General features: G+C 39.6%; 1 long non-coding RNA gene and 1 pseudogene across 2 annotated transcripts in view; both read right to left on the bottom strand.

Moving 5' to 3' along the window:
- Nucleotides 1–17,294, bottom strand: part of LOC308568990 — a 62,129-nt gene that overhangs the window by 30,029 nt on the left and 14,806 nt on the right. The gene's annotated exons all lie outside the window — the stretch shown is intronic.
- On the bottom strand, nt 1,886–4,063 carry LOC308568728 (keratin, type I cytoskeletal 18 pseudogene; annotated as a pseudogene). The gene is made up of 3 exons: nt 3,977–4,063; nt 2,685–3,571; nt 1,886–2,068 (listed from the first exon to the last, which is right to left on the bottom strand). The product of its transcript is annotated as a keratin, type I cytoskeletal 18 pseudogene (transcript).

Raw genomic sequence — 17,294 nt, 5'->3', positions numbered from 1 at the left:
GCTCTGGGATGCTGGTAAAGTTTGTTTCTCGATCAGGTGTGATCAGTTTGTGGAAATGTATTGAGTTGGACTTGATATATGCATACATCTCTGTTTTTATTTTATTATTTTATTTTATTATTTTCTTTTCTTTTCTTTTAATCCTCACCCAAGGATATTTTTTCCATTTCTTTTCAGAGAGAGTGGAAGGGAGGTGGGAGAGAGAAACATCGATGTCAGAGAGACACATCAACTGGTTGCCTCCCACATGCACCCCGACTGGGGCCGGGGATCGAGCCTGCAACCAAGGGACATGCCCTTGGCCAGACTCGAATCCCAGACCCTTCAGTCCACAGGCCAATGCTCTAACCACTGAGCAAAACTGGCTAGGGCTCTGTATATATTTTATACATCAATAAAAAGTTTTAAAATATATCCATTGTAAATTTGTCTTTCTTAGTGAAATTACTAACCAGGTTAGTTAAGATTAGAGATTTTAAAAGGTTAAGTCCTCGGAGAAGTGAGAAGATGAAATGAAATAATAAATGTAAATTATTCACTTTTAATCTATTGAGACATGTATCCTATGAATATTTTTGGAGAACCTACTATACGCCAGGCACCCAGGGTCAGCTATTACTATTATTAGCCCTAACGTAACTGATTGCCTGTTTGTGTTCCTCCCATAGACTGTAGCTTCATGGGGACAGGGACTGTATCTGTTTTGTTCATGTTGTAAACACAGTCGTTTCACACAGTGCCAGTCAAACAGTGGCTCTTAATGGAATATCTGAGTGAATATATTATAGGTTAAATAACCTCTTGTGCACCACTAGGGGAATACATTTCAGTTTCAAACAACTGACTTAGAAGCGATCTTTTGGAATTCGTTTGTAAATTAAGGGCAACCTAGGGCTCTTCAGTATCACTATTAAATCAAGAGTTACAAGTAAAATTTCAGGCACTTCTCTTAACGCTCCAGAAATTATGTAGTCTGAAACATAAAAGGGTGAAAATCATAACGCGATTATCACAAGAAACCATCAAAAGCCCTTAACTACACTAGTTAAAACGAGTGGCACAGATTAACTTCTTGATATCATAATGAAAATGCAAACACTATGACTAACACATACTGTATCAAAATAGAACATTTCATTGCATGGCAAGAAAGAAAAGATGTCTGTGTTTTAAGCAATCAAAGAACAAATTGAAAATGCAAGCAACTGGAAAATGGCAGTCCATAGAAATTCCATTAAAATACAGAAAATGTATGACTACAATTTTTCTCCGTAACTCAGGATATACTCCTTGGTGGTTTTTTTAAAATTGTGTAGATTTCAAAAGGAGAGAAACCTCAGTTTGACATCTGTAGAAGACCTATTTTGGGGGTGCATACCCAGTCCACAGTCCTTTCTGTGAAAGCTGCCTCCTTGACAAAAGAGCAAGCCTACACAGCTATTTTTGTCAAGTAACCCTCCAGCCACAGCTTACTGGACAATTGGAGAACTCTTGACTTAAGCTGAACCAGTCAGAATCTTTCTCCTGAAAACCTGAATTAGTAGGCACTGAGTCTGTAGGTAGTGATGAGCTCCAGAACTGGAAGGTTAACTAGAGTTGGCACCAAGGCTATCCAAAGTTTCACAAAGCCAAAATTATGAGGGAGCAGAAGTTATAAGTAAGCAAAGAAGACTGAAAAAAAAGATGGAATATTTATGCAAAAAAAGTGCAGAAGCAAGATATCATGGGTAGAATGCAGGATAGGGAAATGAGCTCTGTTCCTGAGTTTTGAGTTCCCATGAAGTCTGACTGATTTTGTTTCTTGCTTTTTTTAAAAAAAAATCAATCATCTCTGAATTTTTTTATTGGCCTCCTACCCCCCATGGGGTGCCCTGGATCCGCTGCCTTAATGCCTCAGAACTTTGGTGTTGCTGACCTGAGACACCACTTTGCAGCCCACAATCCTGCAGGTGGTAGTCTCTTTGACGGACTGCATGGAGTTGCTGTTGTCCAGGGTGGCGCCAAGATAGAGGTCCTCCCCTTCTTCCAGTAGGTGGTGGTAGGTAGTGACCTCAGCCTCCAGCTTGACCTTAACATTCAACAGGTCTGATCATGGGACACTAAATGGGTCCAGGCTGCCTGTCACTACTTGAGCCAAATTAAGTAGAGACAAGGTTGAATCATGTATGAGCATTTATTCCAGTAATGCCAGCAGTATGGAGAGAGCAGCAGGTCGTCTTGTAAACTCTGCTCTAACACCTCCTACTAGCCAGCTGATTATCCATGCATAAGGAAGAAAGGCTGCATGCAAGAAGGAAGTGGGGGAAGGGTAATGGATGCAGGGTCCGTGGTCTGTGTGTCTCCTTCCAGGATCTTGAAGTCTGATAACAGAGTAGTTAATTTTCAGTGGTGTTAAAATCCAGCTCCACCAGTTCCTGGGACCAGAGAATAATCAGCATTCCTAAGGCAGACTCCCGGAGGGGGTCACGATCTAGGCACAGCAACCATATCAAAGCACATCTGTTCTCAAAACGTATTTTCTTTTCTGAGCAATGGACCCATTTAGGCCCCAAGGCATCTCTTATCTTTTTACAACTGTTTTCTCCTTGTAGCACACCCTCCGGTTTCACGGGGTAAGAAAACCTCTTATCTATAGTTAGTAAGGTGAAAAATCATTAAACTGTGGTCCTATTCATATTACGTGCCTTCCCCCACTTCAGGTCTTCATACTATTGGGCCTGGCGCTTCCCCTCTGCCCAGGTCTGGGTCAGCTCTGACTCCAGGTACAGCAGAGTCCCGTTGAGCTGTTCCATCTACATGGCATAGTGTCTCTCTAACTCCCTCAGGCTGTTCTCCAAACTTGCCTTTAGATTTCTCAATAAACCCAGGTTGATCTCCAAGGACTGAACCATACATCTCAGCTCTGTGAGTGTCATCTCAGCAGTTCCTACCTCAGCAATCGTAGAGGTGCTCTCCTCAGTCTGCTGGGACCAGTACTTGTCTAGCTCCTATCAGTTCTTCCAAGACAGCTGGTCATACTGGGCCTGGATACCCTGAGGTCCTGAGAATGGTGCATCCAACTCCAAGGTCAACCCAGAGTTGGGAATCTGATTTTGTACACCATTTACTCCCTCCTCATGGTTCTTCCTCATAAAGAGCAGCTCCTCCTTGAAAGCCTCCATCTCTGTCTCCAGCTGTGGTCGAGTGATATTAGTGTCATCAATGACCTTTAGGAGCCCATTTTTGTCACTCTCCACAGACTGGGGCATGGCCAGCTCCCTCTCATACTTGACTCTGAAGTCATTAGCAGCAAGAACGATGTGGGCATTGTAGACAGAACTGACAAGGATCTGAGCCCTTGGGTCCTTGATGGTCTTAAAATAATGCCCCCAGTCTCTGACCTGGGTCCCTTCTTCTCCAGGTGTTCCCAGACTTTGCTCTCCAGTCTCTAATTATCAGCCTCCAGGCTCCTTATTCTCTCCAGGCAGGAGGCCAGGCAGTCACTCGGGCATTGTATAGTCTCCTTCTAGCTCTGGATGCCCATCATACCCACCAGACCCCTGTCCATCCCTGCAGCCAGGCCCCTGGACCGCTAATTGCCCTGCATGCTGGTGGAGTGGGACATGGTCTGGGAGCCCAAACCCCCAGAACTTGTATTGATTGATGCTGGCTGCCCTGCTGGCAGGCCAGCCTGGTTGCTGGGTGACTGTGTGGAGCCCAGGGTCTAACAGTTGATGCAAAAGCTGGTGCAGGTGCTGAAGCTCTTGTTCGGGAGGAAGGCAAGAGGACAAGATTCAGGTTCCAGCTGCCCTTGTTTTTTTAATCATTAAAGTAATCGACTAACACCCCTATCCCTGTCCAATATCCCCAACCCTTCTTTTTACATGAACAAATGTGTCTTCAGCACCTACTTGTTTGTATGTGATTGATGTTTAAGGTCTGAAACTCAGCTTTGCTAAACTAAATTGTGTTAGTACACACGGAGACTAGCTCATACAGTCAGGAAGTTCTGGTGAAGGCACTGGCTCCACTGACTCAACTCTGCTATCAGAGAACCAAGCTGACCACTCTCTTCCATTAACATGTTCTCTTTAGAAACAGAGTAAAAGACTTTTCTCTTAATAATTACCTCAAGTCAGGCCTGCTCCTTGAGGGTACTCACAGGCTGCCTTGATTGGGTTTGGGATGTGCCCAACTCTTCTGCAGTCTTACTTCAAGAGCAGATGTCTTAGAAATGTCTTTCCTGCTTATGGATGGTCTCATTCATCTGTAGAACTTTTGAGACTTTTCTAATTTTATTTCTCAGGGGAAGCCATAACTTCAGCTTCAGGGGTGTGTGTGTTGTAGTCATCCCGATATGAAAGGTCATGTAGACCACTGAAACATAACTTTATTTAAAATTACCATGAGCTGTTGGCCATAATAAAATGAGCTAATATTCCTCAAGATGAGTTGAGTCTAAAACTGTCTTTCTCCCATCTTCTTGGAATCCTTGCTATTTAGAAATCTCCAGAGGGGCAACTACTTAAAGGTCTGGCTCGTCTACATGAGAGCAAGAACTTGGCACTTAAGTATGCTTTCATAGCAATAACTCTGTACAACAGATGTTTGTGTGTTTCATGGGCATCATAAATATTAAAAATGATGTTATACTGTTCAGAAAGCACTTCCCATTCATTGTTAATGCTCACTATGTGGGTAAGAGAAGGAAATTCCTTGGGGGGAAATCAAGATACGTTTTTATATTACTGTCTTCAATTTCAGGGCTGAAGTTGAGAATCAGTCTCTGATTTCTTGAATATCATATGAAAATTTTAATTAATATCATGCTTGAGTGTCCCTTGTTCCTTATAGCTCCATTGTGAGATATACAATGTGTAACTATAACAGAAGATATGGTGGAAGGATAAGGCAGAAGTGAATTCAAAGACCAGTTCCACCTCTTCCTGGCTCAGTGATCATGGACTTAGTTAGCTTTATGAATTTAGTTATTTAACCTATAAAATAGCAGCTAATAACACTTACCACATAGGGCCATTATAATTTAATAAGAAATATGTGTAAAGATTCTAAGTCAGTACCTGGATTACAGTTATTTCTGCTTTGTATCAAATTAGAGACTGTGAGTGCTGGGTGTGGACTATACACAAAAAGCAGTCAATGTGTGACTAAATTCTTTGAATTTTTGGCAACTTAAGATTGCTCAGGGTTTCTGACCATCACATAGAAGGCTTTGCCCAGTGAGATTTCAGAGTCTTCACTGATGTTCCACATGTAGGCCTAGTGCCAAATGATCTTCCTAGCTGCCCATGACATTTATTTATCTGCCCTTAATATTTATTCATTCTTTTTTAAAAAAATATATTTTTCATTGACTTTTAGAGAGAGAAGAAGGGAGAGGGAGAGAGAGATACCGCCTGCACACCCCCAGCAGGGATTGAGCCCACAACCTAGGAATGTGCCCTGATCAGGAATCAAACCAACAACCTTTTTGGTGCACGGGACAATGCCCAACCAACTGAGCCCCACTGGCCAAGGCTATTCATTCATTTATTGAGGGCCCACTAGGCATCATGAAGACAGTATCGTCTCTGACCTAACCAAGCTCATAATTTAGTAGAGGGCAAAGACGCAAAAACAATTACAGTATTATCTCTAATAGAGGGCTGTGGGAGGCCAGAGGGAGCACACAGTTCTTTTTATGTGAATGACACAACTGTATTAAGAAATGAGAAATTCAGGTATGTACCTGTCCCAGAAACCAAACCAGAAATGTGCTAGTTAACTAAGGTCCTGTACAAAACTCCTTACCTTCCTGGTGAAAATAATTTGGTTTTGTTTCTACCAAAGAAGACAACGCTTTCCCATGGAAGTTTTAAAAAACAAAAACCTCCTTTCTAGAGCTGACCTATGTCTGTTGATTAGTTTTGCCATGAGCAGCTGCAGATGAAGTCAACTGAAATTCTGAAATCAAATCATGCATAGAGCCAAGCTGTTTTTTCTGGAATGAATTTCAAACTGTTGAACAAAGTCTAAATTTTAAACTCTTTGGTATGTCTCCCAAGTAGTCTGATTCAGTAAATTGCAAAAGAAAATAGAAATGAGAACAAAGATTCACAGAAAAATGAGATTTCTTTTTCCCCAGAACCTTGACTCTACTTTCAGCCAGTGGGAGTGGTTGAACCCCCTTTTTAATTTTTATCCTTTTAAAAAATATATATGTCTTTATTGATTTCAGAGAGAGGAAGCGAGAGGGAGAGAGAGAGAGATAGAAACATCAGTGATGAGTCATTGATCGGCTGCCTCCTGCATGCCCCCTACTGGGGATCGAGCCCACAACCCGGGCATGTACCCTGACCGGAATCGAACCAACAGCCTTTCAGTGCACAGGATGACGCCCAAACGAGCCACACTGCCAGGGCTTACGTTTCTTTTTTTGAGCATTTTGGATTATAATTACATGATAGAAGTTTAAAATTTAGAAATATTGGTTTCCATATTTTATATAGTCATTTTTCTTTTTTCTTAAAGTGAAGGTACACCTGTCCTTTGAAATAAACTATCCACAACAGGTAATATACTCCTTATTGATTCTACAATTTACTGTTCAGTTGGTCTTTCTATTAGATAGATCAAGGTAGTAAACACCAGGATTTTTTTAAAAGTAGCCTATATAATTTCTTTTGCATATATGCTTCTTTAAAGAAGATTTTTTCAGTTTAAAACTCTGCTTTTAAAAATACACAGACATGTATGGAATAAAATCCAAATTTATAATTTATTCTATATTATGTGCCATAAGCAATACTAATACAGAAATTCTGACACAATTTCTTCTCACAGCATTTGAAAGTTCATACAAATTTATGCGTGGAAAACATATAAAAGGTGCTTATTAATATACTAGCAGTAATTTTCTCTGGGTGATAGTGAAATTATAGGCAATTTTTTAATCTTCTTTTTCCCTGCCCATACTTTTCTGATTTTTCTCAAGTGAACATATTAAAATGTAGAAATAACTTTTGGGAAAAAGAAAGCTCCATTAGCCTGGCCAGCGTGGCTTAGCAGTTGAGCATCAACCTGTGATCCAGGAGATCGTGATTTGATTCTCCATCAGGGCACATGCCCAGGTTTTGGGCTAGGTCCCCAGCAGGGGGCATACAGGAGGCAGCTGATCAATGATTCTCTCTCATCATTGATGTTTTTCTCTCTCTCTCTCTCTGCCTCTCCTTTCCTCTCTTTGAAATTGATAAAAGATATATTTTTAAAAAGAAAGAGAGAAAGCTCTATTAGATGAGAAATGATCTTTGGGATATTAAACTTGATATTTGGAAGTCTGAGTTTTCACTTAGCATATTTTATCACCAGCAGTAATTTGAACTACAGCTCACCTTGCCATCTGTTAAATGGGAATGAAGGAATACATTTTTCATCCAGTTATCATCAGAGCAGTAGAGAGAATAATTAAAGCATCTCGAATAGTGCCTGGCACATTCTACGTGCTTAATAAACTATAGCTGTTGTTATTATTAGTATAGGCTAAGATTGTACAAATAAACTCCCCAGGCACCCTTTAAGCCTATTTAACAATGTTCTCAAATCAACAGGAGATAAACACTTGGATCCTTTAGAAAAGCAATCAGAGAATTAAGCTGCTTATGTTCTTCTTTGTTTTCAAATTTTCAATTAATGAAATATTTCAAACACACAGAAAATAAGAGAAACCCACCCTCTTTCTTACTCTTTTTAAAAGTAATATATTACAGATACAACTAAAGCCCTACCCCCTCGATTCTCCTTTTCTCTCTCCCCACAGAAAATCACTATCCTAAAGCTGACTTGTATTAATTCCAGGCACGCTTTCGTACTTTTCTACTTAGATCCATGCTATCCACATTCACATCTAGACTTTATGTTCATCAATAATGTATACAATTATTTATATGTGGGGAAAGATGAAGCCTAATCAGAAATTCCTTCTTGGGGTGCTTTTCTTCCCCATTTCTCCATCTTAAATAATAATTCTACATATGTTTTTAATAAAACTTTGCTTTACCAATATGAAATGACTCTAATTATAAGTCTTTCATTCCATATTAATGCATGTTTAGCTTTAAACCAAATAAAATTACAGCAAGATAAGACACACCTCCCTAAAGGCTCCAAGTAGAATAGTTTGTAACCCATATTCTAATTATGACTTTTAAAACATAGAACTTAGGAAAGTAATTACATCTTAATAAGTTTGTTCATTTATTAAATTGGGTTTTACTCTAAAATATTTATGTTCTTATGTAAATGGAACAGATCTAATTGAGCAAGTCAGCAAGGAAAAGCAGCGGCGCACAAAAATAATTTTCTTTAAAGTGCTAAAATTATTGTTGGAAAAGAATTACAAATTCTCCAAATTGTTAACACTACTCCTATCCCTTCAAATACTGTTTTCAACCTGAAAATATAATTTGTGGAGAGCTGGTATTGCAAGCTACTAAACGTTATTAGCACACATACAGAGAGAGGATTACTAACAAATCAATGTCAGCTTGAGTGGTGAACTCATGCCACCTCCTACTGCCCACCCCTTCTCTTCCTACACTTTAAAAGCCATTCTAGGATTTTGTCTGCACTGGCTACCAAGCTTTCTTCTAGGATTGACAGAATTAAGTCCCTAATTCATTTAAAAAAAACAGCAAGTCTTCAGTCTTCTAGCACCCTGTTGCCCGCATTTCAATTAAAATGATGGCAACAAATGAGTTATCTCATCTATAAGATCTTTCATTCTAAGCTATGATCCCTCTGGGCCAAGAGCTTTAAACTCAATGAGATTTTATTACAGTATTCTCGAAGCATCATCACCCCTATCAAGATATTTGCTTGCCTCTTATCTTGTCACCTTTTCTGGTCATAATACCATTCCTCTTGATAGCAGCAAAATAAGATTTGAGCAGATCCCCTATCCTTTACTTTTGTTTTCTCCGTAACACTATGCCATCCATATCAGGGAGTCCAGTCACAGACACTGGTATTAGAAGCAAGCGGAAAAAAATAAAAGGGATGGTTTACCTCCTAGTTCTTCTTCTTGGCCCTGAGAAACAATTAACATTCAGCTTCCTTCTCTCCACACTTCTCTCCTCAATCATCCCCTTAGAGTTATGTGAGGGTTAAATAAGGTAACAGATGTAAAAGCCTTGGAACAGTGCTTAGCAGATGCATAGTGCTCAACAAATTTTAGATATTATTAATATTTACCCCCAAAAAGATAAATAAGTCTTTCAACAAATGGTGCTGGAACAACTGAATATCAACATGCAAAAGAATGAAGTTGGACCCCTTCCTCACACCACACACAAAAATCTACTCAGATGGACTGTAGACCTAAATGTAAGTGCTAAAACTATAAAATTCTTAGAAGAAAATATAGGAATAAATCTTTGTGGTTTGGGGCTAGGCAAACCCTTCATAGATATAACACCAATAGCACAACTGACGAAAGGAAAAATGGGTAAGTTGGACTTCACAAAAATGAAAAACTTTTATGCTTAAAAGGACATCATCAAGAAAGAGAAAAGAAAACCCACAGAATGGGAGAAACTATTTGCAAATCATATACCTGATAATAGAGTGGTATCCAGAACATATTTTAAAACTCATGCAACTCAGTAATAAAAAGACCAATAACCCAATTATAAAAGGACAAAGGATCTGAATAGACATTCAGATATGTAAGCAATATATAAATGACCAAGAGCAAATGAAATTATGCTCTATGTTATGAAGGCATACTCATAATGCAGAGACGTACAATACTGGCCATTAGGGATATGCAAATCAAAACCACAGTGAGATACCACTTCACAACCTTGAGGATGTGAAGAAACTGAAACCTTTATATGCTATTGGTGGGAATGTGAAATGGTGTATCCACGTTAAAACAGCCTGGCAGTTTGTCAAAAGATTAAACATAGCGTTACTACATGACCCAGCAATTCCACTCAGGACAGGTGAAAACATACATCTATAAAAGAAACTTGGACATGTCTATTTATAATAACATTATTTATAATAGCCAAAAAGTGGGAAACAACTGAAATGCCCATCAACTGATGAATGGATAAGTAAAATGTGTGTAACCATACAACAAAATATTACTTGGCAATAAAAAAGAATGAAGAATTGATATATGCTACATCATGAGTGAGCCTTAAAGAAATAGTGTTAAGTGAAAAAAGTCAGGCCTAAAAGACCACACAATTCCATTTATATGAGATGTCCAGAGTAGGTAATTCTATAGAGACAGAAAGTAGATTAGCCTGGCCGGGCATGGCTCAGCGGTTGAGCATTGACCTATGATCCAGGAGATCACGGCACATGCTTGGGTTGCAGCTCCATCTCCACTCAGGGGGAGTGCAGAAGGCAGCCAATCAATGATGACTCTTACCATTGATGTTTCTCTCTCTCTCCCTCTCCCTTCCTCTCTGAAATCAATAAAGATATATATAGATATATATATTTTTTAAATAGATTAGATTAGTGGTTGCCTAGAGCTGCTGGGGGAGTTGGGATAAATGCAGAGTATTTTCTGGGTTAAATGGATATGAAGTTTCTTTTGGGGGTGATAAAATGTTCTAAAACTGATTGTGATAATGGTTGCAAAAATCTGTGAATATACTTAAAAACTAATGAATTATAACTTTGAGTGAATTGTATGGTATGTGAACTTTATATCTCAATAAAGCTGTAGATGACAATGATAGATAGGTGATAGATGACAGATAGATAGATGATGATAGATAGATGATAGATGATAGATGATAGATGATAGATAGATGATAGATATAGATAGATAGATAGATAGATAGATAGATAGATAGATAGATAGATGATAGATACATAGATAGATAGATAGATAGATAGATAGATAGATAGATAGATAGATAGATAGATAATTCCAGGAATTTAGAATGTTTAGAAAATTTAGGAAAGTTAGATCTCAGTCCTCTGTTCACAACATAAGAAATAAAATGAGTAATAATGGTCTGTGCATATGAATAGGGAAAACTTACTCTTCCTCCTGTGTGTTTCTCTTTTACTACTCACACAGAATGCTTCACTCCTGGCACTTCTTGTCACCTGATGTGTGGGTGTTTCCCCCCCTAAAAGCAATTATCTACAATATCAGCCCAGTATCCTATAATTCAACTCAATTCTGACACTATCTGCCTGGAGTTAGCATCAGATCTCTTACAGGTAGACTAGTCATCCAACTCAACTCTACTATTCCTTCACTCTTGGTTCCACCCTTGCACCATCATCTACCTGGGCCTGACTGACTCATCCAGGTTTGCTTAGATGTAGGCTTTGCTTCACCCAGCACCTGTGCTGTCCACTTCTGATTTGCCAGATCTTGAGGGTCATTATCTACTCCTGACCATGTTCTAGGTCTGGGAAGCTTCCCCTTCAACCAATATTCCAGCCCATCCTCTCCCTCCTTGCTGCCTTGGTCAATTAGCCCTCGACTCTAACAGGCACAAAGGTATTAGTAAATTTCAAAGTGTTTTTTGGCAGGTTTCAGAGCTACGTCTTATTTTGAACACTCTCAGGTGGGGCACCCATCAAGGCTCATTCTGTCCTGGAAACCTCTATTTTTGTGATTTCTACATATACTTGTTGTATACATTGGATTCTTTCTTTTATTTGTCATTTTAAATGATTATCCAAGGTCTCCTCTCTGACAGGGAAACATTGAAAAAATCTTTGGAAATTCATTTTAACCATTCATTTATAAAATTTTAAAGATGGTCTTTGAAATGTGGCACTAGGGATCTCCCCTAAGGCTCTCCATACAAGTTTAATAAAAGTGAATTTCTTCTTAGAGTACAGAGATGGGGCAGAATAGAGCCTGAAGAAATAGTTACTGTTATAAACATGTTAATTATGATCTTCTTGCAAGTAACTAATTCATGAATCTGTCTACCTTGGCAACATCGATAGGATTCATGATTTCACACCTGACATTTTTCTTTTGCACTCCAATATGGAGGTAAACCAGACAAATGCATGCCTGTTTTCCTAAAGACGTTTGAACAAAATTTGTACAAACCAGTACCAATAGCTACATTAAAAGTAGATGAGAAAAGAGTTATTTTGGATGAGTTTGGCACCTATAAAATACTCAAGTAAATTGCGACTATTACTTTCAGTCAAACAGATGATCAAAGACATTTTTCCTCCCTTTGTTCCTGGCTGTACTGATGTCTTCCTCATCAGTACAATTGGCTGGGTCTGTAGATAAAATCTGCAGAAACCTCAGCAATCAACAGGCAACTCCACAGCCTTTTAATTATATTGCTCTACCTTATTTTAGCACCTTGTATTTCCCTACCGCTTGACGCCAGACATTCCTACACTGAAATCATTACATAAAACAAAATGTGCTGAAGGAAAGCGGCTGTCAAGCTTAGCAAGATCTCAGCATTTACACACCTGGCCTTTCCAGTGGGCAGTTCAAAGGCAAAACAATCTAGTCACAGAGGGAGGAGAGTTATGCTGAAATTATGACTATTCAGTGTCCTGATTACTTTGAAGACCAAAGTGTGTTGACACGTGTTCTGATACCCACTTCCTGGCAACACCGTATGGAGCTCATTGGTGCATCCCAGCATCCACTTTAGCGTTTAATCCTTGCTCAGGCCACTCTCCCTAACAGTCATGAGGAGCATAAAGAAAGAAAATATTCTACTTAATAAACACAATACAGTGTGGGAAATAAATTGCTTACTTTTAAAAACAGCTTTTCATTCATTTGGTAAACATAAAATAAATACATCCTCATTATAAAAGATTTTGAAAATGTCAGAAAGAAATAAAAAATCATGTTTATAGCCCCAATCCAGAAGATAGCCATTAATAATATTTCAGTGCATTTCCTTTGGGTCTTTTAGTCAGGCACAGCTTTAAAAAAAACACAACACTGCTGTGATCATCCTATATTTAGAATATATATATACTTTTGTGTCCTATTTTCACTTCCAATTATAACACAAGCAAAAACGCATACTTTGAAAGCTGATGTGAGTACAGAGTTTAGTAAAAATATGTGTTTCATTTGAATTGGAAGTCAAAAGTATATTACTTTGAACATTATAAAACATATTTCTTCATCATTTTACCACTCCCTTTTGCATTATTTAAGCCAAACATCATATTTTTTTCTAGATTTTGGAGAGTTTCATCTTTTTGGACAGTAAATATGACTGCTAGCAGTTATTATATTTTATGACAAATTTAAAATGTTTTAAATCTGTTACTTTGCATTAGGTCTGCCATTTATATCATGGAATATTTTACTCAATTCATTAACATATTACCAAAGATCTAGCTTTACCTTTGAAATCAAACAACTCTATTTCTTATAATAATCACCTTCTGTGAATCAATGACTTAAAAACCCCAAATTACAAATATTTATGAAACTCTTCAATGCTACATCAGTTTCCCTCCCATTCACCCACACTGCAGTCCTGATATGAGACACCAGAAGCAGTAATCAAGAATTAAGTTTTTTGGGGGTTTTTTTTTATTTTATTTTTGTTTAAAATATTACAGATGTCCCTTTTTCTCCCCAATGGCCCGTTCCACCCTGTCCCTTCCCCCTCCCCAGTCCCTCTCCCCACCACTGTCTGTGTCCTTGGGTTGTGCATATATGCATATAAATTCTTTGATTACTCTCTCTCCCTCCACCCACCCGCCAAAGCTTGCTACACCAGCATCCAGCGACAGGAGGAGAAATGTCTCCAGTCTACTACACTCCCCTCCAAGCCAGGTTTTAATTTGTTGAGAATGGGGGCGGGGGGAATCTATAAAAGTCTTGGCAAAATACAGAGCTGCTAATTTAATCAATTTTAGTAGTTAAGGCAGTGATTTCAAGTGCTAACGCAATCTGTTGAAAGAACTAATTTCCAAGGTAGGGGAGATTCATTTATTTCTACTTTTTCTTCCCAGTTTTCCAATCTAAGGGAATGTGGGTGGCCATCATGCAACCACTGAGAGACACCCCCCAACACACACATACCAGGATTTAAGAGGCTTAGGCTCTAACTCAAACCCTAAAGTAGCAGAGAAATATACTCTCCTTTTCCCTGGAGAGGGTTTTCGAGATGCAGATGAAATAGACCTCAACTGATGTAGAAATATACACCTGCCTGAGAGTGCAGTGAGAACTAAAATTGTGCTGAACCACAAGAAAGACAAGAAAGAGCTGGGTGCCTTTTACACACGAGGAGGGGAAAGGGGAGAGGGAGGGGAGGGGGAGGGGAGGGGAGGGGAGGGGAGGGGAGGGGAGGGGAGGGGAGGGGAGGGGAGGGGAGGGGAGGGGAGGGGAGGGGAGGGGAGGGGAGGGGAGGGGAGGGGGGAGCAGGAATGCTCCGCTCCCTCATCTGGGACTGAACGTGCATTATGCATTTGAGAAACTTTAAATTGTCCAGCGTGACTGTAGTTCAGCGAACAAGGGAGAGAAGACAATTAAGTCAGAAGACCGTGTAGGAGCTTCTAGGCCACAACAAAGATTATTTCTACCTTAAGTGATATGGGAAGCTATTGGAGCATTTTGAGTACAGGAGAGAGAGATTTCTTCTCTTTGACATTACGTTTCTTTGTGAGTTTAGGTGGTGTTCCCTAGATAGAGTTGCCAGATTTAGCAAATACAGATACAGAACACCCAGTTAAATTTGAATTTCAGGTCAACGAGAATAATTTTTAATATAAGCATGTCCCAAATATTGCATTATTTGTTCTTTATCTGAAATTCAAAGTTAACTGGGCATCCTGTCTTTTATCTGGGAACCCTAGCCCCATAGTACTCCCAAATAAACTTCCTCCAGTAAATCTCTGAGTCTGTTTCCCGGGGAACCCAATTTATGGCAGTTGGTACCGGGAAATATCATGAGGTGGGATAGATGGAATTTTGACAAAAGAAAAGGGCATTTCAAGACTAAAGAAACACAGAGGCCTCAAAATGCTTGGAAAACAGCCATGAGTTTTTAGGAAGCCACTCCTTGCTACCACAGCATCTACCTCCTGCACTTTCAATTCAATGCTAATATTATGCTGCCTTAATCTGTTCATTATATTTATTTTCACATGTATAAGTCTTGTTTCCTCACTCTTGAAAGCAGGCAGGAACCATATATTACACTTCTTTTTTTATCCCTGCAATTCTGACTAAGTTGGACTTTCCTGTCTACCTTAGAAGGGTCTTGTCTCCCAGTATTAACTTTTCTGTGAGAAACTACCCTTCCTCTCGCTAAGTATATGTAGTTTAAGTGGTTCCTTCCTCCAGGACCAGGAGTGTACACAAGATCCAGCCTTGGCCAATGTCACTTGGGAACATCCAAATGTTCAGCTTTCCTTATGAATATATAGGATACTCCACATATTTCCAGTAAATTTCTTCCTTGCTTAATTTATCTAGAGAACCCTGACTAGTACAGCCTTGTCATTCAGACCAGACCACATAACAAAACACAAGTGTATACATGGTAGTAACTAAATGCATGTAGAGACAAAGTACCCAAGAAGAAATAAGCAGTTTAATCCTAGCTTGTCAACTGAGGCATAGCATACAAAGTTATTCATTCATAGAACATATTATTGGGCTTATATTTTGCAATTGATTACCACTGTGCTGGGTGCTAGGGAGATACAAATATGAAAAAGGTGCAGTCTTTGCCAGCAAGAGCTTGTACTTATATTAATCATATATAGGGGCAGGCTCTTTGTTTCAAGTAGCAGCAACTAATTCACACTGGCTTAAGCAATAAAGGGGATTTATTGGTTCACACAACTGGCAAGAATAAAGTAGTAGACTGAGGGACTGAAACAAAATTATTGGGGAAACACACATATACACACACACCAAAGCACCTCTTAATACCATGTGAGCTTTTGACCCAGACAAAAGAGAGAATGTCCTTTTTCTCACTTGTATAAATGTAGGTCCCAGGGAGAGTGACTGGTCTGCTTTGGTCACATGTCCTGATCCCCCACTAATCTCTGAGGCCAAAGCAGTAGGATTTTATAATGCTGGGTATATGTTACCCCATGTCCAGTATAATGGGGTACTGTGATCAGTATCTGCACCAGAATTAAATGGCTGGAGTGGAAAGGAAAATAGGTGGAGGTAGGTCCCGTTATTGGACAGTGGAAAGAGATTCTGCGCAGACAAAACAAATGTCCATTACCAAGTGCCAGAAAAGTGACTTAGAGCACTTAGGAGTTCAGAGCAGGGAGAGAGAGGTCCTTCTGTGGTGCTCAATAAAGGATTCCCAGAAAAGGAACCTTGGACCTATGCATTAAAAGATAGGATTTGAGCCCAGCTGGACGTGGCTCAGCTGTTGAGCATCGACCTAGGATCCAGGAGATCGTGGTTCGATTCCTGGTCAGGGCACATGCCCAGGTTGCCGGCTCAATTTCCAGTAGGAAGTGTGCAGAAGACAGCTGATCAATGACTCTCTCGTCATTGATGTTTCTATCTCCCTTCCTCCCTCTCCCTTCCTCTCTCTGAAATCAATAAAGATATATGTTTTTTTAATTTATAAAAAGATAGGATTTGAGGAGGGAGAGGTGGTAAGGTTTAGGTGAAGAAAGGGTCATGAGATATTGTAAGGAAGCACAGGGCTGGTTTGGGGTATGTTTCCATTTGGTGGATTCAAGGTTCATATAGGAATTGTAGGGGTTAATGTTCAACTCTGTGTCTAAAAAGGGCTCGACTCAGGAGTCGTCTCATGAGTTGGGGCCTGCCAGGAATCTGTTTATATATATATGAGAAACTGAATAACCTCCCAGAAAAAAATTACAGAGACTCTGCCTAATAACCATATTATGGGAAGCTAGGAGAGGGGGGATTTGAACTTTTTGTTTGCTTATTTTTAACCAAATTTTGTCAACTTAAAAAGGAAGATATATATTCTAACATTCAAAGAGCTATTCCCCCTCCCCCCCCAAAAAAATGCTTCTGCCTCCCATCCCAGTCCACTAGTGAGGGGGGTAGGGATTCTGAGTTCATCCTAGTGGCCACTGTTCACCTTAGATCTTGCAGCCCAGAGACAGAGTGAAGCTTCCATACATCAAAGCTTCCAGCTCACCAGTGACTTGAATGGTGCGGGTCTGGGCCCCAGGCTCTGGTGAGAGCAGCACCAATGACTTTCAGCAGGGAGAGAAGCACTATAAGATAGAAACACAGAAGGCAGCTCAGGGGCATAGCGTCTCTGGGATTCCTCATCCTCAGCAGTGCATGGTGACATTGGAAGGTGTCCTCA

Source organism: Miniopterus schreibersii (assembly GCF_964146895.1).
Source record: "Miniopterus schreibersii genome assembly, chromosome: 16".
NCBI classification, from domain to species: Eukaryota; Metazoa; Chordata; class Mammalia; order Chiroptera; family Miniopteridae; genus Miniopterus; species Miniopterus schreibersii.
The sequence above is the reverse complement of the archived record's forward strand: the minus strand, read 5'-3'. Positions and strand labels throughout refer to the sequence as shown.